Genomic DNA, 26973 nt, shown 5'->3' with positions numbered 1-26973 from the left:
GGGCCCACATACCGGAAAAAAAAAAAAAAAAAGGTTTAAATTTTTTTTCTCATTTTTTTGTCATCAATACTAGATTTATAGTTTTATTATAGTAAAAAAACAGTTGTTACAGTGAGATCTACACACATATACAGAATTACATTTAAATTCATATAGAACAGTATTTACATTTTAAGTTATACCTGAAATTAGAAGATGAAGTATGGCTTAAACTTTACAACAAAGAAAAGAAAAATACATGGGATAAAAATAGAGTTAACAGTAAAAATAGAACAGTCTGTTCTTGATACATGTGGAAACTTTTTGTCAGAATGCTACATCTTCTTAATATGATTGTCTAAACCATTAAAATATGGGTAGCTCAGTTTTATTTTGTCAGCAATTTCTTTGACAGGATTATAAACTAATGTTTTTGAAAGCAAATCCAAGCCATTTTCAACCAAGCTTTTGACATGGGATGCTAGCTTCCTGGTTTTCACTTGGGAAATGTATTCTTATAGTCCTGTAAAGATGCCACTTCTGGCCATGCTTCATTACTGGGGGGGCCCAAAGTTCTGAATATTTTAAAGAGTTGATCAACTTCTGAATTCCCATAGAAAAGTGGCTTCTTTGTTGTTAATTCTGCAAATATGGTGTCTATATGCCACATGTCAACTGGAGTCGAGTAGTGAGCTGACCCCAGCAGTACTTCTGGAGATCTCTACCAGAGTGTTACTAACTCATGTATGTATACTCTAATAGGTATTCCAGAAGCTCTGGCAAAGCCAAAGTCAACTAGTTTAATTGTTCCTTTGTTATCAATAGATTTTGAGGTTTTAAATCTCTGTGAAGAGATCTTCTAGGCTGACAAAACACAATCCCTTGTAGGGTTTATTACAAATAACTCTTAACAAGTGAAGAATCCATGAACAGACCTGGAGGGATAGAATCCAAGTACTTTTGAGATCCAAGGAATTCAAAGATGAGATGTAACCTGGATTCTTGCATAACCACATTTGAAGATTGACTATGTTTGGATGACAGAGTTCTAAAAGAGAAATTTCCTGAGTTGAGGCTCTAGGAACACTTCCTCTTTACTTTCTAGTCTGATTTTTTCATGGCTACCACTTGACCTGTAGTTTTGTGTCTACCCTTACACATAATTCCATAGATACTTCTCCAACTTTCTCTATTTTGGAATAATCATGCACAGTTACTAAATAGGAATGGTAGATCCTGGATTATCATTCTGTGATGGTAGAGGATGTGGTTGGAGGTGTCAGAGGGGTGGTGGAGGCAGTGATGCAGCCATCATATCTGTGTCGCTCTTCCTCAACTTCCAAGAGCCCTGAGAGGTTTTATTCTCAATAATTTTCTAATAATCTTTCTGAGTCTATTGAGATAATTGTTTTCTTCTTTTTTGTTCTGTTAGTATGTTGAATTACATTGATTGATATTTGAATGTTAAACCAGCCTTGCATTCCTGAGATAAAACCCACTGGATCATCATGTATGAATTGTTTTTGAAAACATTTGATGAATACTTTTCTATTATTTGAGGCACATTTGCATTTCATCTGAGAGAAGCCAGGAGACTCTGCTCCCATTGGCTGCTTTTGGGAGCACAGTGTTTCCTTGGTGCTTGAAACTTGGATAAGTGGGTTTTTGTACCCCTTTGAGATCCTTGGGGGAAGTGTCCAGACTGAGACATGTGGGAATCTTGGTAGAGTGTTGATAATTTCTTGCCCCCCCAAATCAATATATTTGTTCAATCAAAATGTTTGTTCAGGGCTTCCCTGGTGGCACAGTGGTTGAGGGTCCACCTGCCGATGCAGAGGACACGGGTTCGTGCCCCGGTCTGGGAAGATCCCACATGCTGCGGAGCGGCTGGGCCTGTGAGCCATGGCCGCTGAGCCTGCGTGTCTGGAGCCTGTGCTCCGCAACGGGAGAGGCCACAACAGTGAGAGGCCCGTGTCCCGCAAAAAAAAAAAAAAAAAAAGTTTGTTTAGCTTTAATTTGGAGGAGGAGTTGAAAACTGGGAAAGTGAAAAAAGAATGGAGAAGGAGGACTGCTGGTAGAAACCTCAAAATAGGGAGAATATTAAGATATTAGCTACCTTAAATGACAAATATTCACTATTGAAATCATGGCCCTTAGAGGTCTTAGCTACAACTTCAGGATCATCTTGCAGTATTCCTTTAACCACACATTCTACTTTCCTGAGAAGAGTTTCGAACTTGCATTTTTCCTCTATCTATCTCCTTAATTTCCAGCGACACACCGGCATCCAGTGATGTTTGAACGTATCTTTCCTTGTGTAGTTGTGCTCCATGCAGCTGCCCGGCAGACCCACTCCTTAATTTGACTCTGGCCTATTTCCTCTTAATGCTTTGATCAGTATTCGTCGAGAGCTCAGTGTCCCCTTCTTCGAGACTCCAGGGAGATGGGTATGAAATATTATAATAATTTATTTTCACTCAAGGGCATTAAGACCAGGAGAAACCTCTCTTGGCCTGCCTTGGGGGCTGGGGTTAGTGTCAGTGTGTTAGGAGTAGGGAGACTGAGACATGGGATTATGAAAAGGAAACTTTCAGTGGTTGAAATGATAGGAGAGAGTCTGGGTGGCTCCATCGAGTCCCAGATAGCTGCCACCTTCTCAAGGTTAGCACACTGAGAAGGGCTAGACCCTCTTGGCTTTCTCCTGTGTTCAGGCCGCTAGGGATCTATGAGTCTGTGAAAATAGCTGCTGCGCAGAGTAGAGCAATGCAGTCTCTCTTTCTCTATTCTCTGTCTCATTTTCCATTCTCTCCTCGATCCCCCTCTAACCTAGACTGGGACAATCAGATGACAAAAGAGATCTACTTTGAAACGAGTGCACTCAGGTATTTATAGTAAGGAAATGGACTGAATGAGCCAGCTGCTAAAAATAGATGGTATGACTTAATCCATTCAGGAAGATTGTGGCCCAATGCATTTAGGGATAAAATAAATCATTTCAGATCTAATATTTAGAAAACTTATCCCAGATTGGAATGGTTGGCCTCTTGTGAGAAATGCTATAGATTTTTCTAAACTGGTAGCAGGGGTCGGGATGGGCTTTGCAGGGAAAAGGCTTGACATCAGCCTAGACATCAGAAGATCTTCTCAAGTCTGTTTTGGTTTTCCTCCAGAGAAATTGGTCTAAGTCCTCTAAGCTCTGTACAAAACAAATGTCAGTAAACCTTGCTGAGTCCATAAGGTGGGTTTGGGGCTCTGACTTATGTTTGGGGGATACTGACTCTGTCAATTGTAGATACTCATTCAATTTTCCCACATGGGTAAGTTCTTTTAATAAATAAACACATGCATAGCATTTATTGAACACTTCCTGAGTGACATGCACCATGCAAGGCCCTTCTCATTCTATTTTATTTAGACCTCACCCTAACCTTGGCATATGCTCTCCTTTCTGCTGATACACAAACTGAGGCTCAGCTAGGATTTTCCAAAGCCAAGTTGGTTGAGAATAGCAGATTGAGATCTGAACTCATATCTAGCATGGGGGATAGATATGGGGTCTTGCAGTATTTTTGCAATCCTCTTGGCATTTTATTCTGGGCTGTGCACTTACAGGCCCTCAATCAGTGTTTATAATGAAGGCTTTCTTGATTCTCATTATCTCTTCCTCCTTTGAGTTCAATAGCCTACTTGTACTGTTCAACTTCGCATCCACTTTATGTTATGTTATATCATCCATTGTATCAGTTAGGAATGTGTTAATTTGCAAGGAAAAATACCTCAACCGATGCGGTGTTTTAAAGAAAAATGGTTGCAAGTTCTTTTTACGCCTCTAATTGAGAGCTGGCATCTGTGTCTCGTCTTCTTGAATCTGGTGACTGCTTCGACCAACTGAGTACTGTAGAAATGACACTGATTCCTGCGTGAGCCTGGATCATACAAATCCATGCAGCTTCCTTCTAGGTCTCTTGGAATGCTTGCTCTCAGAACCCAGCCATTGTGCTGGAAAAGCCTAAGCCACATGGAGAGGCCACATGTGTTGGCACTTGGTCAACAGTCCCATCTGAGCCCAGTCTTTTATCATTCTAGCCTGGGTACCAGACACGTGAGTGAAGAAGTTTTCATGGAAATGGATTCTCCAGGGCCAGCTATTCTAGTTCCTGGGTGTTTGAGTCACTCACCCGGTTGAGTCTTCTCAACAGAGGCTCCGGATATCATGCAGTAAAGACAAACCATTCCAGATGGACCCTGTCTGAATTCCTGACCTGCAAAATCTGTGAGCTTAATAAAATGACTTATTTTAATGGCACTGTTAGAGTAGCTTGTTACACAGTACAAGTAACTGGGATATCCAGCTAGCACTGGTTTACAGCAATTGAAATATGTGTATACATGTATTTACTGTAGTAGAAGATCTAGAGGTAAGCGCTTGCTGGCATTAGTTCACTGCTCAGCTATGCCATCAGGGACCCAGGATCTTTCCATGTGTCCATATTGCCATCCTTAGTATGTTGTCTTTGTTCTCATGCTCGTTGCCTCATAGTTTTGGCATAAATGCTGTAGCTCCAGGCATTGCATCCGCATTCAAGTTAGGAAGAAGAAAGGACAGGCAGAGCTAGTCTCATCTATATGGTTTTATTAGGAAAGCAAAAGCTTTCCCAGAAGCCCTCAGGTCTTTACTTATGTTTCACCAGCTAGAATTTTGTCACGTGTTCACCCCTCAGGGGAAGGGAGGCTGAAAAAATGAGTACCTGGCATATTGCTGCCCTAGTCTGGATTTGCTTAGCAAGGATACCGGAGTGCGTGAGCACCATGTGGGCAAGACCAGTGTCTGCCACATACCTCAGTTGCTTTGCATCACTTTTTTCTGGTTGGTTCAACTAGGTGGTGAGTTTTTGAAAACAGAGACAGCGATGGTTCCTCCTCTGGAGTGCTTCTTAGCATGCCATATAGCGCTGAGAATGTCACTTCTGTTTAATATATTCACCTACTAAAGAAAGAGAAGAACAATAAGGGGGAGATTTTCTAGAGCAGAGGTATTCGCATGTTTTCCTTGCATATCCCCTGAAAAAAATTTGAGAGGCAGTGTACCCCTTGTACATTTTTAACTTTGCATCTACAGTTACTATAACTTTACATAAAAATTACAAAGAATGTAATTTTGGGCAAATAATAAATACTGAAATTTAAAAAATTTTAAATAAACCTTTACATTGCCCTTTTTAAAGTTTCCAGTCTAAATACCATAATGATTTGATACTACTGTCTTCTGTTTAAAAATATACAAAAGAGCTTTTCTTTAGTAGTCAGAAAATTTTACATCATTGCTTTTTCTCCTTGAACTCACATTTTCATTCCACTTTCCCCACAGAATTTTATCCTCATGTAATATATTTTTATGCTTGAAAGTTTTTTATCGATTTCTGTATCACGCTTCTCTGCAACAAAAACATACATATAGATTGAAACAGCATTTTAAAACATTTCATGTGCCTAAAAGGCTTTAAGTATTAAAACATTCCTTCTGGATTGAATTATCATTAAAATTATTATACTATGTAATTGAGAAAAGCAACATAGATATATTATAATTTTGATATGGAATTATTAAACACAGAAGTGAAATTCATTGGAAATGCATCTGCTGTGAGATGGATGGCATTTTAAAAACTTGTATCATGTATCTGTGGGTGAATATTACTTATTGCTTGATTGAGACAGTTCGACATCAATTGCAAGCCAAGTTTTTGTTTATTAAGACGTAAGTGCTGACGGATGTTAACTAGACTTATTGTCATCATTTTGCAATCTGTACTAGTATTGAATCATTACATTGTACACCTGAAACTAGCGTAACATATTTCAATTAAAATAAAAGGTTAAAGTGCTGAAAACGTTCACATAAGTAAGTGGAAATGTAAGGAAAATTGTTACATTTGAATTATTTGAACTGCTTCCAAGTCATATATTAAAAATCACATAGTGGTCTATCATCAAAAATTTGTTTTAATGATCTATCAGCTGACAGCGCAAATTAGGTCCCCATTTGATTATGTGGAAAACGCCTGACTTGGAAAAGAAATTGTAACCCGTCATTTGAGTTGCTCATTTGCAAATGGATTTTCCCCTCTCATTAGAGACATTCACAACCTCAATATTTCTATTTATTCCCTGTTTGGAGCCCTGGAAGTTTGTCTCCCAGGACACATAGTAAGATTTGGGATGTGTGAGCACTATGTCTTGCTTTTGGTAAGTGGGAGGAGGGCTACTGTGAAAGAGAAGATAGGAAAGTTGTGGAAGGAGAACTTGCCTGGTGCCCCAGCTGCAGGCAGATCAATTTTAGGGGAGTCTGTAGGAAAAATGAAGATTTGGAAATTGATCTTTATCAGTCTATCCATGTCCCCAAACAAAGTCCTCTTATACCCCCAACAGCATGTGTACCCCAACTTGAAGGCTGCTGTTCCAAAAGCTGTTAGAACTCAGAGACATTATCACTCTTGGAGAGGATGAATTTGCTTGAGTTCCCCTTTAGGCATACTGGCTCGCACTTAATGAGCTGCTCTGTGCAGTGCCTTATAGGTACCATCTTACCAAGTCCTGAGAACAATCTTAAGAGGGAGGAATCATTATCTCTATTTTGCAGATGAGAATGCAGTGGTTAAGGGAAGTAGCAGGCATCAGGCACCAAAACTGGGGTTCAAACCCAGGTCGATGGGTTTACAGAGCCTGAGCTATTTAGCCACTGTGTAAATTGTGCCTGGCTCTGGTTACAGGGAGCATAGCTCTTCACAGGAGCTGTTGCCTGGACTGCTGTTGCTTTTATCTTTGTTTCCTTCTTGGCAAATTTCTCTAAACCCAGATGGCTGGGCCCTACCTCTAGAATTTCTGATTCAGTAGGTCTGGGGGAGGCCGAGAATCTGCATTTCTAACAAGTTCCTAGGTCTGGGAGCCCACTTCTCTAAAGCACGTCCAGCTTCATGGGAGAGATTCCCGTTTCTAATGTATTTAGGAACTGATGCTTTTTCCCTTAAGTTTCTTTTAGGGCTGAGGTTTTCATTTGCCTTGAAGTGAGTATATGTAAAATGCACATTGCATATATATTTCAATGCCTGAAACAACTTTGGAAAAACTTGTGCTGCAGGAATTTGCTGGAGATTTTTTTGGTGGTTTTGCACACGAAGGTCCTCTGTGTCTCTGCCAAGTTGTTCACTCTGTCTGTCTGGATGGAATGTCCTTTCCTTCATTCTTCACCTGTTGGTTCAGTCCTCAAGACTCATCTCAAAATAATATCTTCACTCTGAAATTTGCTGGTTAACTTAAGTACCTCTTCCCTGAACTCCTCTAGCCCGGCATAGAATGCTGTAGGCCCAATATTGCTTACACATTCTCTCTTGCATTGGTTGATAAATTTGATACTAGCAAAGTGCCCAATAAATAATAATAGCTAGCAAACATTTAATAAGCACTTACTAAATACCAGGCATTTGCTTACATTTCCTATTTCATTAAATTCTTACAACAATATTATGAGATAGATACTGTTATTATCCCTATCGCATAGTTGAGGAAACTGAGGCACAGAAAGGTAACTTAGACAAGGGCATACAGCTATTCAGGGGCATTTCCTTTGTTGAAGTCTCTGTGGCCTAGACTGACCCTTGGGCTTGCAGCCCCAAATACTGATCTGTCAGCTCATAAAGCTCATTGACATGAATGCACATAATTTGTGTCGAGAGAATGCCAGGCCATTGATTTGTGTGGCTAGAAATGCCCAGGGGAAAGGGTACTCTGGGCAGTGTATTCTGTCTCTTATGGCAGACTTCTCGGGAAGCCTAAGTATAAGCCTCCATTTGACTTGCTAGCACAACAGTTCAGACCAGGGGCGTTAGCGACACAGGTGCAACCTGTAGTGGCCTCGGGTTAATACAATTCATTGCTGCAACAGAGATATTGTTGGGAGCAATAGGGCAAGTCCTTGGGTACTATTGCTTGGTGGATAAGAGAAGAGATTCTGCAGCTAGACTGAACTGTTCAAATTCCAGCTCTGCCACTTACTAGCTATGAGGAGTTGAGCAAGTTACTCATCTGAACAAGATGTTGATAATCATGCAAACTATCTCATAGGCTTGTTTCGAGGGCTAATACATTTGCATATATAAGGAACTTAGAGGTGTGCCAAATATATAACAAGAGCTGTACTATTGTGACTATTAGTGTTGTATTCTCAGTGCCCTGTGGAGGCCTGGCACATAATAGGAGTGCTCTGCATGAATGAATAAATGAATGACTAGTTTGACTAAAACTTTGTTAGACTCTACCAATATTTACTTGAAAGCAGTCACTGTCAAAAAAAACTAACAGTAAAGAGATACATTTTAAATTGAGACCAGTACACATGTACACACACACACTTATTGAAAACAATAAACAATACTTACTCTTATTACATGTGATGCAATCATATTTTCTATTCTGTGTTATTTCATTTTTTAAAAAAATGCTGGTAACTCACTAGTTGATTTTACCACCTATAAAGGAGTCAGGACAATTTGCTAAACTACCGCCTTAAGAGATTTCCCCTTTAATGAACACATTCCATGTATAGATATGTTAATATCACCAGGCAGGCTTTGCATATCTTTGCTCAGTCTTTAGAAGACAGACTCATTACCCGCATTCCTCTCATTTTCAAGTTCTTGGACCCTGTATATAGGTCAGTAGAGATCATCTCCTCTATTCTGTGGCTGGCCTTGAGGTCTGTGCGTCTTTCCAGGGCCCGTGGATGGAACTCTTCCATGAAGCCGCAATTTCCTCAGGGCTGGGTGGACCAGAGCTGTGACCTAAAATGAACTACATCAAAGGCCTTGAGCCTCTTTGGCAAAGTTCAAACTTGGCTAAGGAAATGCTGTCTTTACAGACTCTAGTCTCAGTTTTAACGCTTTCGCCGAAGGTTGACCAGCACCAGCTGTGGAGATGGTCTTGGTCTTTCCCGGCTTCTTGGCTCACCAGATGTAAGTTGCTACCACTCTACCTCCCAAAATGGGCTGTTGGCTGCTGGGCCCCCTTCCACACTGGGGAAGCCTTCTGCTTGTATTTAGCCCAGATTCCTCAGGGGGTTTTTTTTGTTTTGTTTTTTTTTAAATAAATTTATTTAGTTATATATTTTTGGCTGAGTTGGGTCTTTGTTCCTGCACGCGGGCTTTCTCTAGTTGCGGCCAGCGGGGGCTACTCTTCATTGTGGTGCGCGGGCTTCTCATTGCGGTGGCGGGCGGGCTTCAGTAGTTGTGGCTCACGGGCTCTAGAGCACAGGCTCAGTAGTTGTGGTGCACAGGCTTTGTTGCTCCGCAGCATGTGGGATCTTCCTGGACCAGGGCTGGAAGCCGTGTCCCCTGCATTGGCAGATGGATTCTTAACCACTTCGCCACCAGGGAAGCCCTCCTCAGTTTTTTGGTGGCTGGCAAGGGTGAGTAGGAAAGTGTGCTGCTGGAGAATTATGTTCGATGGGGTGGGGTGGGCCGCAGGGTGCTGGAAGGAGAGGCTGGGGGGAGCGTGTCCTGATGTGGGTTTAGAACTGTATAGACTCTAGACCGAGGTGCCCTTTTGAAATGCACTGGCCTGACCTCCTTTTGCTGCCCTGGATTGTGCTCCCCCGTCTTTGGTCACTCTTCTCGTGTGAATGGTAAGGACAGAATCCTTGGGAAACTTTCCTAGCCATCAGCTTGGTTCTTTTCAAGGCTTGTGTATAAATGCCACATGTAACACTAGTTCAAGTCAAAGGAGAGGAAAGAAAAAGACTGTATGGTCAGGGGAGCTCGATGTGTCAGTAATGATACTAACAACCACTGCTACTATTTACTGAGCATTTCTGAGTGATGATACAGTGGATTCTGCCTCCTGATTCAAACTGGCAACTGCGTCTCTGCTCTGTTATCTTGTGGTCGAGGGGACCTCTATTCATCTTTGTTGTTTAAACATTTTAAACTCTCTTCCATTGTTTCTTCGAAATGCTAAAGCTAGCCTTCTTAAACCATGCCCATTTAGGGCTCTTGTTTTCTTCTGGCTTAGGAGGGTGTAAACCTCCACCTGTCTTCCCACACTCCTGTCCCTCTGTTCTTCATTACTTTTCAAGAATGTTAGAGCCTTAGTATATTCCCACCCAAAGACTCAGTAATGCAGACTTTTAAGATTTAGTGATTTTGTATGTATTACACATTTTCCAAGTATTCCCTAGCCTGTTTGTTGTTGATAATTATTTTTGCAAAGTCTTCGTTACTTCCTAATAGTTTAAATGTGTTTCTTGGACCCCTCCCTCTTTCCTTTTCTGTACTTTCACTATTCAAGCAGTGGGTTGTGGATTTTTGGATTTTATGGAGCAATAGTTAAAAAAAAAGGTAGGGTAACTTATGTAGGATTGCCATCTTTTAATGTTTTTCAAATAAAAACAAATACCATTTACTTTTTTTTTTTTTTTTTTTGCGGCACGCGGGCCTCTCACTGTTGTGGCCTCTCCCGTTGCGGAGCACAGGCTCCGGACGCGCAGGCTCAGCGGCCATGGCTCACGGGCCCAGCTGCTCCGCGGCATGTGGGATCTTCCCGGACCGGGGCACGAACCCGTGTCCCCTGCCTCAGCAGGCGGACTCTCAACCACTGCGCCACCAGGGAAGCCCCCACCATTTACTTTTAATTAATATAACCTTATTTTTTTAAAAATAGTTTTAGAATTACAGAAACATTGTGAAAACAGTACAGAGAATTCCCATAGACGTCACACCCAGTTTCTCCTGTTATTAACATCTTACATTCGTGTGGCACATTTATCTCAGTTAATGAGCTAACATTGGTACATTATTATTGAATGAAGTCCATATTTTATTCACGTTTTCTTAGTCGTCCCCTAATGCCCTTTTCCGTTTCAGGGGCCCCTCCTGGACACCACATTCCATGTAGACTCCTCTTGGCTGTGACAGTTTCTCAGACTTTCCTTGCTTTTGGTGACTTTGACACTTTTGGCGAATACTGGTCAGATGTTCTGTAAAAGGCCCCTTAATTGGCATTTGCCTGATGTTTTTCTCATGATTAGGCTGCGGTTGTATGTGTTTGGAGGAAGACCACAGAAGCCAAGTGTCATTCTCATCACATATCAAGGGTGCCTACGGTCAACATGACATCGCTGCTGTTGCTGACCTTGATCACCTGGCTGAGGTGGGGTCTGTCAGGTTTCTCCACTGTCAAGCTATTTATTTATTTACTTAAGGAATGATTATATTTATTCTTTAAACACTCTTTCAAAAAACCTTAAGGATGCCTCACTTTACAATGGCTGGACACTGTCAAATTATTCTTTTATCGCCCTTTCCATACCGTTCTTTTTGGAAGGAAGTCAGTATGTGCAGCCCATGCTTAAGGAGTGGGGATTTGTGTTGCTTCTTTTTGAGGATGGAGTATCTACATAACTTATTTGGAATTCTTCTGTATGGGAGATTTCTCTTCTCCCCCATATATGTATTCATCATTTATTTATACAAGTATGGGATAGAATCCAATGCTACTTTATTTATTTTGTTGCTCAGACTATTCCAGCTTTGAGCACTGCTGGGGGGCGGGGGTTGTCTTTCAGTTGGCTTCCACCATTGTGGTCACCTGGGCTCTTCAGTGACACGTGCTATCAATTTCTTTTTACTCTAAGTCTTTTTAGTCTTTTTATACTTTTTAAGTCAGTTTAAGTGAAGGTTTCTGTCACTTGTAACCATAAGATACTTTTTTTTCCCCACTCAGAACCTAGATATGTTTATTTTATTTTATTTATTTATTTTTTTATTGGAGTATCGTTGCTTTACACTCCTGTGTCAGTTTCTGCTGTACAGCAAAGTGAATCAGCCATACGTATACATGTATGCCCTCTTTTTTGGATTTCCTTCCCATTTAGGTCACCACAGAGCACCGAGTAGAGTTCCCTGTGCTCTACAGTAGGTTCTCATTAGTTATCTATAACAAATTCCATTTACTTTTACCATCACTTCATAAAAGAAGTTGCCCAGTGGAGTCCTAGAAGCATGGTAATTGCCTTTGTGGAGATGAGTTCTCAGAGAAGCTCTCCTTCCTTACTGATTCAAGTTCAGTGTAATCTCTTGGGCACCCACTGTGTGCTCAGCTCTGTGGTGGACATAAACGAAGGATTGGAGTTTTGCCTTTACCTTCAGGGATCCCACAGAGGAGACGAGACAAGCAGCTATGTAGGACTGTAACTCTGGGTCTGCCTTCTCCATGAGACTGTACTCTACTTAAAGGTAAAGATCATACCCTTATGTCTCCTACGTCCCACTGCACCAGCACATGTCTGACACTTCATACGTGCTATATCAGTGTTTGCTCACTCATAATGAATTACAGGACAGTACAAGATCAAATATGTGTAGACCTTCGATTGAAGTCAATCATGTACCACTACTGTATCATGGGTGGCAGAATAGAGCAGGAAGGGGTAGGTCACAGCTGACTCAAGTTGGCAGGAAGACTTCATAGCAGGAGATGGTGAGATTGAGATGGGCCCTCAGGAATGATTAGAAGTCAGACAACCTGGCAGTAAGCAGTGGGGCTCTGTTGGAAAGCAGCTTGAGGCCCAGGGAGTAATATTCAGAAGAGGTTATGTCTTTGTTTTGCAGGGTAATCGCTTATTTGGATTTTACGGTAGCATGTGTTGGTGATGGATACCAAAGAACCTTTAGGGCAGTGGTTCAAAACTGGGAGTGATTTTGCCCCCTAGGAGACATTTGGCAACATCTGGAGACATTTTTTTTCTTAAAACTGGGGGAAGGGTGCTACTGGCATGTAGTTCTGGCATATGGTAGAGGCTAGGGATGCTACTAAATACCTTACAATGCACAGGGCAGTCCTCTTCCCCCACCAAAGACTTGGCTGGCCCCAAATGTCAATAGCACTATAAGTTAGAAACTCTGGGGAATTCCCTGGCGGTCCCATGGTTAGGACTCTGAGCTTTCACTGCCGAGGGCCCGGGGTTCCATCCTTGGTCAGGGAACTAAGATATCACAAGCTGTGTAGCACAGACAAAAAAAAAAAAAAAAAAGAAAAAGGAAAAAAGAAACTCTGATGTAGGGGGATTAATATGAAAAAGGAAATAGATACGATGCTATCAATAGCATTTCATGATCATGAGAAGTGCCTGGAAGCCAAAGCTACTATTACAGGTTAGCATTTACTTCTCTCCTCCTCTCCAAGGAACTTCCTTTTCCCTCCCTTTATGGGTCTCTCTCCTGACTTGTGTTGCTGGTGTCTTTCTCTTCTCTCATTACCTCCCCTTTGGTTTCATATCTTCAGAGTTTCTATTGCCCTCCTGCAAGTCAAGAACCTCAGAGCTACCTGGGGAACTCTGGAAGGCTGTTTGGGCAATGAATAGAATTTGGAGATGAATGCAGTGGTCTTGGCCCAACATATATCTTTACTTTCATGTCATCTAGGCTAAAAGTCATTCTATTAAGCCTCATGGGTTATGTATTTATTCAAAGGGACTGTTTTGGCTTTGTCACATTTCTAATCTGTCAAGATTTCCCCCCGCCAGGGGTGTGATAGCTGCATTTGTTTACCTTAGGGATGACAGCAGGATATACTTTCCAAAGTATAGTCCCTGTAACATTAATTCTCTATATTAATAAGTATTCTCTGAAAAAAAAGAGTTAAGAAAAAAATATTTCAGTGGTCACACTACAGGGTTAAACAGATATTTTAGTGTAAGACTTCTTAGAGTCTTTATTATTCATATGGGTGTTTTGAGTTTCCAAGGGAAGGAAGTGGCATTCTATAGTCTCAAACCTAATTGACCATGGGACACATTTTGTACAACATGTATCAACAACTTAGTTTGGGAAAGTATGGACTTTGGAGCTTTGTACCCAGAATTCACATCTCTGCCTCCATCACTAACTCATTTCTTGGGATAAGTGTTTGACTTTTTGAAGCCTCAGCTTCCTCATCTGGAAAATATAGTTATATGTAGGCAAATAATCCTTCCTCACAAGGTATTGGGTGTTACCTCCTAATCTCATGCTTTCATGGTTGTCACATGTTTCTACATTTTGTTGTTGACATGAATGTCTTTCGTACTAAACTGAAATCATTGAGCGCCTAGATGGTATCTTATGATCTTTATATTCCTGGCCTATCATGGCCTCGGTAAATGCTAAATGAATCAATGGGTAATGTATGTAATAGGCACAGTGCACCTTGTGCAGTCTCAGTGAATGCTGGTTCTCACCTGGCTCCTTCCCTTAGCCCTCCTCAGTGTGTAACAGCTTTTTGGAAGAGAGAGGAAGGAAGGGGATTGGAGCTGTGTGGTGATGGTAACTTCGATATTTTGGTTGGCTAAAGGCTTCAGGAGGTTTCATGCTTTATCTGTATGACAGTTAGCTAGTGTATATCAGAGGCTTGCTTAAGGAAGGTGTGCTCATCTATTTATAATTTTGTGCCACAGTAACATTGGTTAGCTCTCATCTGGAGCATTCTGCTCAATTTGGGACATCAACTCTCAGGAGGGGGGGATATTGGTTTCTTTAACATCCTTAGCCACGACTGCTTCTGGAAAGGATTGTGGAGAGGGCAAGGGAAACATTCACAAGCTGATGAGGGTCTTCCTGGGAGGGTTCTGGTGCAGATGGACATCTCAGATTATGATGGACGGTGAAGGAAATGACAATGTGTACAGGGATACATGTTAATCTTCTTCGTAAGAGCAGCACACTATAAAGAAAAGGGCTTTGGACTTGTATGAGCAAACCTGGATTTCAGTGTGTGTGTGACTGGGTGGGGGGTTTCCTGCCTCCTGGGCCTGAGTTTGTCTTAAAAATGAAGTTCTGGGGCTTCCCTGGTGGTACAGTGGTTGAGAGTCCGCCTGCCGACGCAGGGGACATTGGTTCGTGCCCCGGTCCGGGAAGATCCCACATGCCGCGGAGCGGCTCGTCCCGTGAGCCATGGCCGCTGAGCCTGCGCGTCCGGAGCCTGTGCTCCGCAACGGGAGAGGCCACAACAGTGAGAGGCCCGCGTACCGCAAAAAAAAAAAAAAAAAAAAGAAGGTCTGGGGGACTTCCCTGGCGGTCCAGTGGTTAAGACTCAGCGCTTCTACTGCAGGGGGTGTGAGTTCATCCCTGGTTGGGGAACTAAGATGCCACATGCCATGTGGTGTGGCCAAAAATTAAAAAAAAAAAAAAAAAAGATTTGGGCCTGGAAGATGTTTGCAGGTCTCTTTTTGTTTGATAAAGCGTAACTCTGAGACATTTGAGGGCTGTGTTGGAGAGGAGAGTCTAGACTGCAGACTTTTTCTGTGGGTTTCAGAGGGCAGAACTCAGACCAGTAGGGTGGGAAGAGAAGAGGCCAGCTGGCTGCTCAATAAGAAAGAGTCATTTCAGAGGGAGGGAGAATGTGGATGAATCCTATTGCCAGAAGTGCTGCCAGAGCCACCTGCCTGGGCTCTTCTGAGATGACCCTTAAGACCCCTGCTGTCAATGAAGAAAAGTTTTATTTTAGAGTAATTTTACATGTATGGAAAATTGTGAAGATAATGCAGAGAATTCCCACATACCCTCCATCCAGTTTCCCCTAGTATTAACATTTTATATTAGTAGGGCACATTTATTATAATTGATGAACCAACATTGATACATTATTATTAACTGAAGTCCACACTTTATTCAGCTTTCCTGAGTTTTTGCCTTACGTCCTTTTTCTGTCCCAGGATCCCACCCAGAATATCCCATTACGTTTAGGCTCCTCTTGGCTGTGACAATTTCTCAGACTTTCCTTGCTTTTGATGACCCTGACAGTTTTGAGGTGCACTGGTCAGGCATTTTGTAGACTGTCTCTCAGTTGGGGTTTCTCATGACTAGACTGGGGTCGTGTGTTTTGGGGAGGAAGACCATAGAGGTGAAGTGCCCTTCTCATCACACTGTATCAATGTGACTTTTCACTGACGATGCCGACCTTGACCACCTGGCTAAGACAGCATTTGTCAGGTTTCTCCAGTATAAAGTTGTTATTATTGTTTTTGCCCCTTTTATATCATACTCTTTAGAAGGAAGTCTCAATGTACAGCCCACACTTATGGGGTGGGAAGTCAGGCTCCCCTTCCTTGGGAGGAGTCTTTAGTTTTAAAAGAAAAAAATTTATTTGGACTCTTGTTTGTCTCCCAAGGCTCGTGCAGAGCCCCAGGTGCAGTGAGTGAGCCCATTCTCATTTTTTCCTCAACATCAGACAGCTAATCAAGGCGTGGGGATTTACTTAAACTAACAAATGATTATCCTTCCCTGTAGAAGAGTTACCAGAATGCTGAATTCGCTAATTACTCTTCTCTCTGCTTCTTCCAGGCAGTGATCTTGAGAGAGATGAGACCAATCTATCTTAAGTGAGGGCTGCAACTCAGGAAACTGGGAGGCTGAGGAACAGGGAGGGGTGCCCACTTACCAAAAATGAAGTGGGGGGAGGTGGATGCAGAACTGAAGTGACCTAAAGGGAAATGATGTGGTTAAGAGGGAATTAACCACACTGGGCCTAATTGAAATTTCTCAGTCTGTTCTATCCATCAGCATTTCTTCTGGATTTCTGCTTGTATTGATACCTCTGCTAATGGGGGTTGAGCAGAAATGTTTATCTTGGGACAGGGGCTGCTTGGAGTCTCTCTGGCCTTCTGTTCCCAACTTGCTGCCATATCCTCCACATCAGGCCTTTGCTGCTCACATCCAAAGCGGAACGTTTGTGTTCAATTCTGCCGTTAACTGTCTGTGTGATCTTTGAGCTCCCATTTCCTCATCTGTAAAATGATGCGTTAGTTTGAACCAGAAAGGGTAAGATAGGCATTAGTGATGCTTGATCCCTTTTCATACTTTTGGTAGATATTGCTAACTGATCACACCATTCTCTCCTGCTGAGACAGATGTGGCCTCAGAATCTTTCTCAACACAGTGCTGTAGGTATTAACTATTTAAAAAAAAATTAATTTATTTATTTGGCTGCATTGGGTCTTAGCTGTTGCCCAAGGGATCTTCATTGTGGCAGGCGTGCTTCTCTCTAGTTGTGGAGTGCTGGCTCTAGAGCGCGGGCTCAGTAGTTGCAGCGCACAGGGTTTCTAGTTGGGGCGTGCAGGCTCTAGAATGCATAGGCTGAGTTGCCCTGCAGCATGTGGAATCTTAGTTCTCTGACCAGGGAATCGAACCTGCATCCCCTGCATTGGAAGGCGGAATCTTAACCACTGGACCACCAGGAAAGTCCCAAGTAGGTCTTAACTATTGATACATATCAGTTGGGGTGGGCAACAAGTAAATGATTTGCCATCCCTGGACTAGAGGCTTTTTTAGGGTCTTACGATATTAAGATTCAGGTTTATACAATTCATTCATTATTCAGTCAACAAATATTTCTGAGTGTCCACATGTGCTAGGCATTGTGCTAGAGGCTGGGTATATGTTAGTGAATAAAATAGACATTGTCCCTGCCTTTGTGGGGCATAAAGATTGTAAATTCTTTGATAAATGTCATGTGTTGTATCTCAGTAGCTCTTAGTATAGTTGAGGGCAATCAAAATCAGCTGATGGTGGGAGGGGTAGGAAGTAGATTTCATTAAGCACCTTGGGCAAGGTTCAAATATATTATCTCATTTAATCCTCACAGCCACCTTATAAGTTAGGAAGCAACAGTCACAGTTTACAAATGAGAAAAGCAAGGCATACAGAAGAAGTTGCCCAAGAGCCAGGAGTGGTAAGTGGTAGAGCAGAGACGGAACCTTTGTCAGTCTGATGCCAAGGGCAGTGGTTTTTATACCACACCTCACTCATCCAAACTTTCTGTTCTTTCATAAAGAGAGAACATCTTCAGTAAGGAAGGAGGGCAGATTAGAGTCCACGCCACGGAGAAGGGGAGAGGATGGGCCCGTGTGGATGCTGACCTGTGGCTGCTGGCGGCCCTGGCTGGGGCTGCTGTGTGTGGCTGGTGCAGCCAGTCAGCCCAGGGGAGCAGGGGTCTGGCTAGAATGGTGATATGAATGAGGGCAGCCGAGAGAACGCGCCTCCTCCTGCCCCTGGATCACTATCATATCACGTCAGCCTGATTTCCTCCTAGGCCTGCCTCGGACTTGCAACGTAACCAGTCCTCTACCAGTTTCTACCAGCTGCTTAAAGCTCTAAGATTTCTCCCTATGCTCCTGTGCTGCCTCAAGTTGGGTTGCACCCTGGAAAGATGTGTTGAAGGAAGAGGAGGAAGGAGGCAAATATTGGGCATAGTGGGTTGAACTTGCCCTCTTGCATGTGGCTCTACTCCAGGCCTAGACCTCTGTCAGGTCCTGGACACCCAGCCTGGCCTTGCTCTGTTCTCACATTTAATACAAAGCTCTCCACCAGACTTTGGCAGTTCAGCTCCTGAATGCCCAGCGTTTCATTCATGGAGACTGATGATGTTCAGAGTTCAGAGGCCCATTAGTCCTCCTTGAATAGTAGGTCCAATATGGGAGAAATAAAGGACTTTCCTGGAAAAGGAATAGGGAAGAACATCTCTGAGGCTTCACTTAAGTTTCTTCCAGAGACTAGGAAGACCCCTTTTCTCTTAGGCAAGCACTCCCTTTCTTCTTCTCCTAAATAACAGTTTAATGGGCTATGAGAATCTCTCCTTCCTTATAAGTGAACTAAACATCACAGTTGGTCCCTGTTGTTTTCATTCCAGTTTCCCTGAGAGCAAAGCCTGAGGCCAGGACTTGGATGCAGGTAGTTTATTTGGGAGGGGTGGTGGACACCGGATGCACCATCAGATCTTCCTTTAGGAGCGAAGGGCTGGTTGCTTATCTGCTGCGAGTGCTGTGGCTGAGAGCTCTCCGCTGTCAGCCCTCCCAGGGTGGCCTGTTACAAACAGCCACCCAGTTCAAGGTCACACCCACTTCCGGGGGTGCTTACATCCAATGGCTGCCGGAAGTCAGGGTAGAAAGCTCTTGTCGCCTCTCCCCCAACTCAGGATAACCTGGAGGTGTCATCTCAGCTTCAGAACGCCTCTGAGGGTCAGTGGAGGCTCACCTGGTGCTTCTTTCCCTTTCCCTCCACAGGTGTTGTTGATTCCTAGAACCCTCCATAATGAACCTGACCTGTGACTGTAGCTGCCTAATGTAGTCTGGGAAAGTGGATACTAGGATGGGGTTTGGGAGCTGGATCACCATTGCCTGGCTGGCAGCGAGCACCATGTTACTCACGGTAGGTGGGGTAGCACAAGCTATAATTTGTGGTGATCTGGGGTGTATACCAGTGGAAAAGAATGGATTAGCTGGTGTAGTGTATCAGCATTTGAGAAATATGGGATAAAGAGTAGCCATGAGGACAGTGAAATTGGGTAGATGTTGCTAAGCTCAAATAATGCTTTGAAAGAAGACATTGCAGAGTTGAGAGCGATCGGTCGCAACTATAAGGCTAAGAGTGAAGGCCAGAGGACTTCCTTGTGGCAGGTAAAGAGGTTCTCATCACCAGCGGAAGGAGAGCAGGGAAATCTGAGGCCCAGGCTCAGGACTTAATCACTAGAAAGAAGAGATGACTTCAAAGAAAGTTAAATTAGCAACATAAGCAAGTGCTTAGGTCGAATCTAACCAAGGTCGGGGCCCTGGTTAGGAAAGCACGGGATCGTAACACATGGAATGGGGACTTCTGGTTGATGTAGCTGAAAATGTTGAATGATCAGATTCTTCCATACTCTCTGAGCCTGCAGGAATGACCTTTTCCTCCCTATTAAGGGCTGGTGTTCCCCTTTCCTTGAAGACAATGCAAAGATCTCTGCAAGACAGCGTGTGCCTCCCTAAGCATGCTGCACCTCCCCTCCTGGCCACTGGGCCAAAAATTAGGGTACAGTCATGACACCTGGTTAGGGACAAACTGATAAGCTCTCTCCTTTGAGAGCTGCAGGACCCAAGCAACATATTCCAGCAGGAGCCAAGAGAGTATGCTTGGGGCTGGTTTTTGAGATGCTTGATCAAGGTGGGATGGAATGTAGAGTTGGTTGAGGGAGAGTTTTTCCATTTGGGAGGGAGTCCTCTGCTGGGGGCACACTGCTGCAATAGGTCCTAGAAGCTTGGGAAAAGTGTTGGCCCACACTAAAAGATGCCCAGATTTCTCTGGGGCTTGGTGGGAGGAGGGGACAAATGGTTGAGAGAAATGAGCGTGGTAGAGTGGATATACTATTAAAGCCAGAAAACCCACAAAGGATGATGTTCCACTGGAAGACCCTGAGGATTTATAGAAGCAGTAAGGAGTTTGTGGGTAAGAGGAACGCCCTCATCAGTGAGGTGGCTCTCCTCCAGAGACCAAGGGCCGGCGGCAGGAGGTGCCTGTACAGAATAGTGCTGCATGAGAGCAATGGGGAAGGTAGGAGCCTGAGGCAATAGCACCCTGCAGAAGCTAGGTGGATAAATTTGTTGTAGTGAGCAGAAAGGTCACGGGCAGTCAGAGGGGTCCTCAGCTGTGGAGTTAAGGGATGGTTAATTGAACATGGCATCTCTAGGGGCAGCCGAAGAGGATGGCACTCAATCTGCATAAAGGACCAGCAGGATGGTCACCCATGGCTATTTACTCATGTAACTGTTCGCGGGGCGGGGGAGAGGAGAGAATGACCTAAACTCGTGAAGGACGGTTGACACAGGGTCAGAATTGACACTGATACTTGGAGGCCTGAAGTGTCATTTTGGACGCTGGCTGGTTGGAACATGAACTCTTCCCAGACCTTTGGGGGTTACTTGGCCTACTCCTTTTCAGGGGATCTCTCCGCGTGCCTCGGGTAGTTCCCTCTCGCAAATGTGCACATCGTTGCTCAGCGAATCACTCGAGAAGAGCTTTCTGCAGTATCTCCTCTCTGCTACTCTGCCCCACAGATTATAGCGACCATGGGGTCCTTGAGCTTTGATTTCGGGCTCCGGAACTCAGAGAGACTGCCAGGCTCTGTTTGTACACCCCCTGCTTTTGTCGCAGTCAGAAACTATCTTTACGTAAGCTGGTGTAATAGGAGGGCTCATCTGATCACAGTCCTGTGTTGCCTGTTACCTAATCTCTGAGAATTTATGTCCCTTTCTTTTGTGGTTTTTCCAAGTTGTTTAAGGTGTGAGAGTAAATCTAGGCCCTGTTATTCCTTCCTGATCAGGAGTAAAATCCTCTGATTTTGTTCCTTTGTTTGTTTAAATGTACCACTCAACCCTAATGACACAAAGGACTGTAAATGACAAGTAAAGTACACGCTTGGTAGTTGTGGTGAATGATTCCTTGAACAATAAAGCAGTCAGAGTTCTATAGCTTAGCTACTAACTTGACCAAGACCTGCCAGGATTTTGCAGCTGAAATTGATGCTTTTTCTGCCTAGTGGAAGTACAGCTCCCTTTTGCTAACGGACCTTACTGGAGGCTGGTTGGTGTCTCCGTAATTGATGTGAGTATCCCATTGGTAGGCTTGAGTACCCACTACCCGCCTCCAACAGGGAGCAGCTGTTATGTGCTGACATCAGAGTGTTTCAAGGTTAGGGCTGTTTGGCCTGGGTAGTGTTTACCAAGGATGTCTGATGGAAGCAGGAGCAAGGGAGTGTATAAAATTGGGGAAGCCACAGAGGTGAGTGTGGGATGTATAAGGGGAAGCAAAATTCAGTGGCCGGGGAGCCAAGTAAGCACACAAGGGAAGGAAGGGGCCAAAGTGGAGGTGGGAAGAAGGGACTGAGGCCCCATGACTGTTGCCTTGCCCAGGCCTGGAACACCAGAGGTTCTTTCTAAATGTGAGGGTGAGTAAGCCCAGTTAAAGATGAAGAGTCAGGGGGGTGCTGGAAGGATGGGCTGAGGAGCTAGGTTTATTGAGGACATCCTTTATTCCTTTCCTTCTAAGTCTGACCCCTCCCAGAGAGCATCAGAGTTTGGTTCAGGAGCTCATGAGCAGCTTGGCCTTCTGCAGGAGGGCCAGGAAGGATGTAATACCAGTGTCTAGTGCAGCTCTTCCAGAAGTGATTTCCTTAGATCACAGTTCTGTGAGGGGCTTTTCCTCCCTTGTCAAATAAGTTTGGGAAACACTGCATCTATATCTCTATCTTGAAGAGCCATTAGCACGTTAAAAGTTCTTAGAAACCCTGCGATGAAGAAAGCTTTTAATTTTATCTACCTTTTCCTCAGTTTGCCCTGCCACAGGAAATGGGGAGCCCCACTGCGGTAACCAGCTGGGGAGCGGTGGAGGGCACAGACATTCAGTAGATAACAGGAATGGTGAGTAGGGGATTGTGGGTCATTCTTTATGTCGTGCTCACTACTGGTTCAGCCATTCTGGTCTTCCTGTTTCTGGAGTCCATCTAGCTGTTCTAGCTAGGTAGGTTCTAGCTAGGTTCCATCCAGCTAGGTAGTGCCTCTGCATGAGCAGCTTAGCCTGTTCCTTGTCCTAGAGCCCCCCACGCCCCATCCTCCCGTTCACCCACATCCCCACCTGGTTCTTCAATGACTGCATCATTCTTGCCTCCACTCTCCCCTCACCGGCTCACAGAGGCTTTCCTGACCACCCTGCTTAAAGCTGGCCTCTGCAGTCATTTTATTTATAGGGCTTTTCCTCTTCTGAAATTAATTTATTTACTTGTCCTTCTGCTAGAATGAGATTTCCAGGAGAGCTGGGATCTTTTCTCCTCTACCGTGGCATGCCCATAGCTGTCAGCTGCTTCATACAAGTTAATAGCTAATGGTTCTCAGGGCTGATTGAGCCCTCCCTTGGGACAGGCACTGCTCTTGGAGCTTTCCCTGTGTTTTTGTGTTTTTAAGACTTGTTGACTAAATTAATGAGGGGAGCCCTCTCCTCACCCCCCATACAACTCTGGCCCGCAGCTGGTCCTACCTTGACCATTCTGGTCGGCACTAGCCCTCTTCCTCCATCACACCATCTACTGCTTGGGAACCGCATTTCATGTGCAGATCGTAATTTACCTGTTGAGTTCCTTCTTTTTTTAAAAATTTTATTGGAGTATAGTTGATTTACAATGTCATATTAGTTTCAGGTGTTGATTCCCTTCTTACCAATGGTTAAAATTAATTGGGTGTTTTTTTTTTTAATAACAACTTTACAACTTGCTTTGTAATGATTATTGTAGCTTTGCTGCAAAAAAAGAAATTTCTGAACTGTGCTGCAGTATTGCTGAAAAGCCCTCCTCTGGGCTGGTAATACCTAAATAGAGGCTTCTTGGCAGCAGGAACTCTCACTCACTCACCTCCATTACCAGGTGTTCACTGAGCATGTAACATGGGCTAGGCAATGGGCAAGTGCTGAGGACAGTGTTGAACAGACAGGCACCACCCTGGACCCCCCCCCCCCCGCCCCGCCCCGTGCTTACATCCTAGAGGAGTTTTGTGGTGGTTCTGCACATCTCATGGTGTTAACCCATGACCGGACATTCGTTTATTCATTCATTCAATCACCTGTTCACTCATTCACCAGTGTTTGTACCAACCAGGTTCTAGGCACTGTGCTTGGTATAGGCATACAACAGTGAATATCAACAGATACATAACTCACCGGACAGGGTATAGGGGAAGGGACAGGTAGCTATAAGGCCTATCAAGCCGTATGAGGGCTTTGCTGTAGTTTGGGGCACCTGGGAGGGCTTCCTCGATCTGAAAGAGGAGGAGGTATTCACTGGACACTGTGGCCTGCTTTTGCTGACACTGGGAACAGAAGTGCCCTGAGGTAGGAGGCAGCTGTGTTGTTCTGGAAACCCAGAGAAGAGCAGTGAGCTGGGAGCCAGGGAGAAGGGGCATCTTGTGGATCCCTGTGGACAGATAGGAACTCTAACCGTGGCTTTTATTTAAACAAAGACTCTTTTTCAGTGTAACTCAATCCTAGGCCTGCACCAAGTTGTTCCCCTTCCTAGGGAGAGTGAGGCTGGAGACAGACATGCCCTTTGAAAGAGGCCTTTAGAGAGGCCCTGTGCTGGGTGTCTGCAAGGAGCAGAGGGTTGGTGTGAGGGTTGACACTGAGCGCTGCAGGCTTGTAGAATAAATACCACCAGGAACAGGTTGTTATCCACTGCCTCCTCTGAATCCCTTCCCGCTTGCAGTGAGGCGACTGTTTGTACAAGTCAAACGTTGATTCGGCAGCTGGTGGGAAAGTGTTCTGGGCTGGAGGGGGAGGGGCTGATCGCAGGGAGTGGGGAGGAAGGGGGAGGGGAAACTGACAGGGGGAGAGAGTTGGGGGAGGCCCGCACTCAGGGGTTAATTCCTCCTGCCTGTGTCTCTGTCCCTCTTTGCTGGCAGGCTGTATTTATAGACGGGATAATTGCAGAGGCTTTGAAAGCAGGGCACTGGAAGAGAGGGGCTGGTGGGTGCTGGTGGAGAGGCCCGGGCTCCACCTGCTTCTGGGAGCTGCCCCTCCCCCGTCCTCGGTTCCTTCTTCTCAGGCCTCCTTGGGAGACCTCGATCAGACAAAGGGGCGGGTGCTGACTAGCAGCGTCCTCGCAAGGTGTTAAGTGCCTCACTTTTAATTCCCCAAACTGCCCTAGGTGGTGAATGCAGTTATTTCCCTAGCTCTTTGGTAAGACCTTTCCTGACCACCTTAGCTAAAGGCGCGCCTACACCCGAACCCACCGGCCACTCTCTAGAACCTCACCATGTTTTTACTTCTTTCATAGCACTGATCATAATCGGACAGTTGTCTTATGTTTTACGTGTTTTTAGTGTCTGCTTTGTCTATCTTGTTTGCTGAATGCCTGGCCTGGAATAGGTGCTCGAGAAATATTTGTTGAATAAATGAATGCTTATTTAATAGAATAGGAAACTGAGGCTCAGAGTGGTGAAGTAATTCTCGGGGTCACACGGGGTATAAAGTAGCTGAGCTGAAATTAGTGTCCAGGTCTGATTGACATCAAGGCTTAAGGTCCTACCAGTGGACCGGGAGTCTCAAACACAGAGCCCAGGCCACTAAGGTGAGTGAGTGAACAGGTGTGTGTGTGTGTGTGTTTGTGTTTGTGTGTGTGTGTGTGTGTGTGTGTGTGTGTTCGAGGAGAGGTCTCTGTGTGTTTGGAGTGCTGCCTCTGGCGCATGGAGCTCCCTCCTGACCGTGGCTGAAGGGGCAGATGCTGTTCAGCTGTGGCTAATTGTTGCTAAATCTTCCGATTTTTAGGACAAGCCAGAAATCTGGATTTTTATGTGAAATGTCCTGGATTTTAAATGCTGGCAACAAATCCACATTTAAAAAACACACCACACAGAGCACAGCCAAACCCATCACAGCTGCGGGCTGGATGGGGCCATGGTTTGCAACCTCTGTTCTCAACTCGCCTGCCTTGTATTGAAAAGCAACACAAATAAGGCTCATCCCTTCCACGGACACTGCACATTGGGTATTTCATAGCCTTTCTTTACCTAGTGTCTCACTAAACATTCACAATGTTTCAGGAGGGAGGTAGGGGAGATTGCTGTACCCATTTTAGGGATTAGCAAACAGAGACTCAGAAGGACTCTTATGAAGCCACAGGGAAGTGGCAGTGAGCTCTCACTCTTGGGCCCTTTGCCTTCTAGCCCAGTGTTGTCTGTCCTGCCCAGGACCACCTCTCGCCATGGGTTTCATTTCTCCTTCTCTACTTGAGATATAGGAGAGAGGTTCTGTGTGATGATTCCCATGTTGTGCCACCCACAGGTTTGGGGTACCCCCAGCAGGGTTTATTCTTGCCAGCTCTGTGGAGAGCGGCCTGTGCTAGTTCTTGTTTGGAGATGCAGTTATCAAAATACTGTCACGCTGAGAAATGATATAGCTCCATCAACACACTTTGTGATTAGGTCTAAACAGTCGTCAGTCAGCCCAACAGGAGAAGGGAAGCCCTTGGCTAGTCTGCAAACTCTGGTACACTGCAGTGCCTCCCTTATTCAGCCCTGGGCCACCCCAAGAGTGGAAGGGCAGCAGTCGACTGTTGAATGAATGAATGAATTCCCAAGTGCCCATGGGATGAGGGGAAGAAGACCTCTAATTATACTGTCATAACCGTAGCTAGCATTTATTGTGCACCTACACATTCCAGATACTGCTTTAAGCCTTTTCCATGTCTGTTGGGGTAATCTGTAAATCTAGAACGGTGACTGGCCCTCTGTAAGTATTTGGAACACGTTACCCGTGAATGTTTCATGTGATCCTCACAGCAACCCTGGGAGGGAGGCATTATCATCCCAATTTGTAGATAAGGAAGCCAAGTCACGGGGAGGTCAAGCAGCTTGTCCAGGAAACCCAACCAGCAGTGGTGGGCTCAGGGCTTGAACCCCCAACTGTCAGACCCCAGAGCTCAGGCTCTTACCCACTTGGGAATCGCAGAGGGAGGTTGCCTAGAGAGACCAGAGAAGAGAAGTGAGGAAGAGCATTCAAAGAGTCAAGAAAGGAAGGGTGTGTGTGGGAACCAGGCTGATAAAGGGCAGCGAGTGGGGGGCCTCAGGCAGAGAAAGGGCAAGAGTGAATTGAATTGGAACCTGGTTCTAGGTGCCCCCCTCCCTGCTCCCATGTTTCCCACATGAACATGATAGAAGCTGACAGATCTGGGATTAATCTAAAGGCTTCGGTTCCCTGAGTACCAGATGGAAATTTGCCTCAAGCCTGGCCAGAGCGTGATTTGTAAGCGGGGCTTGACCTCGGCCGCCGGCCAGGCTTCGTACCCTCCACACTTCTCCATGGAGGCTGGAAGGGCCAGGGGCCATCTGCTGAGCCAAGTCAGAAGTGTTTAAAAACAGGCAAGAAACAAGAGAACTGATCAGCTTTTCTCAGTGAACTTAATGCTCTCTGAAGGAAGTGTGTAATTACATGAACTCACATGTGTGGGGAGAGACCCAGCGCTGTCTGTCTGTGTTTCTCTCTCACCGTGTACTACCCGTGGGTGGTCTGCAACCTTTTACAGTACATGTCTCCACAGCTCATGCATTTGGGTGAGGAAGGTGAAGAGGTACAGGTGCTTCAAGCTTTTTTTTTGCCCACGGCCCATAGTAAGAGAAAC

The 26973-nt window shown here is 44.7% G+C and overlaps 1 pseudogene across 1 annotated transcript in view; it reads right to left on the bottom strand.

The window, feature by feature from the left end:
• Nucleotides 1–314: 314 nt before the first annotated feature.
• Nucleotides 315–26973, bottom strand: part of LOC309968403 (cyclin-dependent kinase 1-like) — a 173251-nt pseudogene continuing 146592 nt past the window's right edge. The window contains exon 3 of the transcript in view: nucleotides 315–1195. The product of the transcript in view is annotated as a cyclin-dependent kinase 1-like (transcript). The remainder of the gene's footprint in view (nucleotides 1196–26973) is intronic.

The sequence above is a fragment of the Leucopleurus acutus genome, assembly GCF_964270905.1.
Source record: "Leucopleurus acutus genome assembly, chromosome: 1".
NCBI lineage: Eukaryota > Metazoa > Chordata > Mammalia > Artiodactyla > Delphinidae > Leucopleurus > Leucopleurus acutus.
The sequence above is the reverse complement of the archived record's forward strand: the minus strand, read 5'-3'. Positions and strand labels throughout refer to the sequence as shown.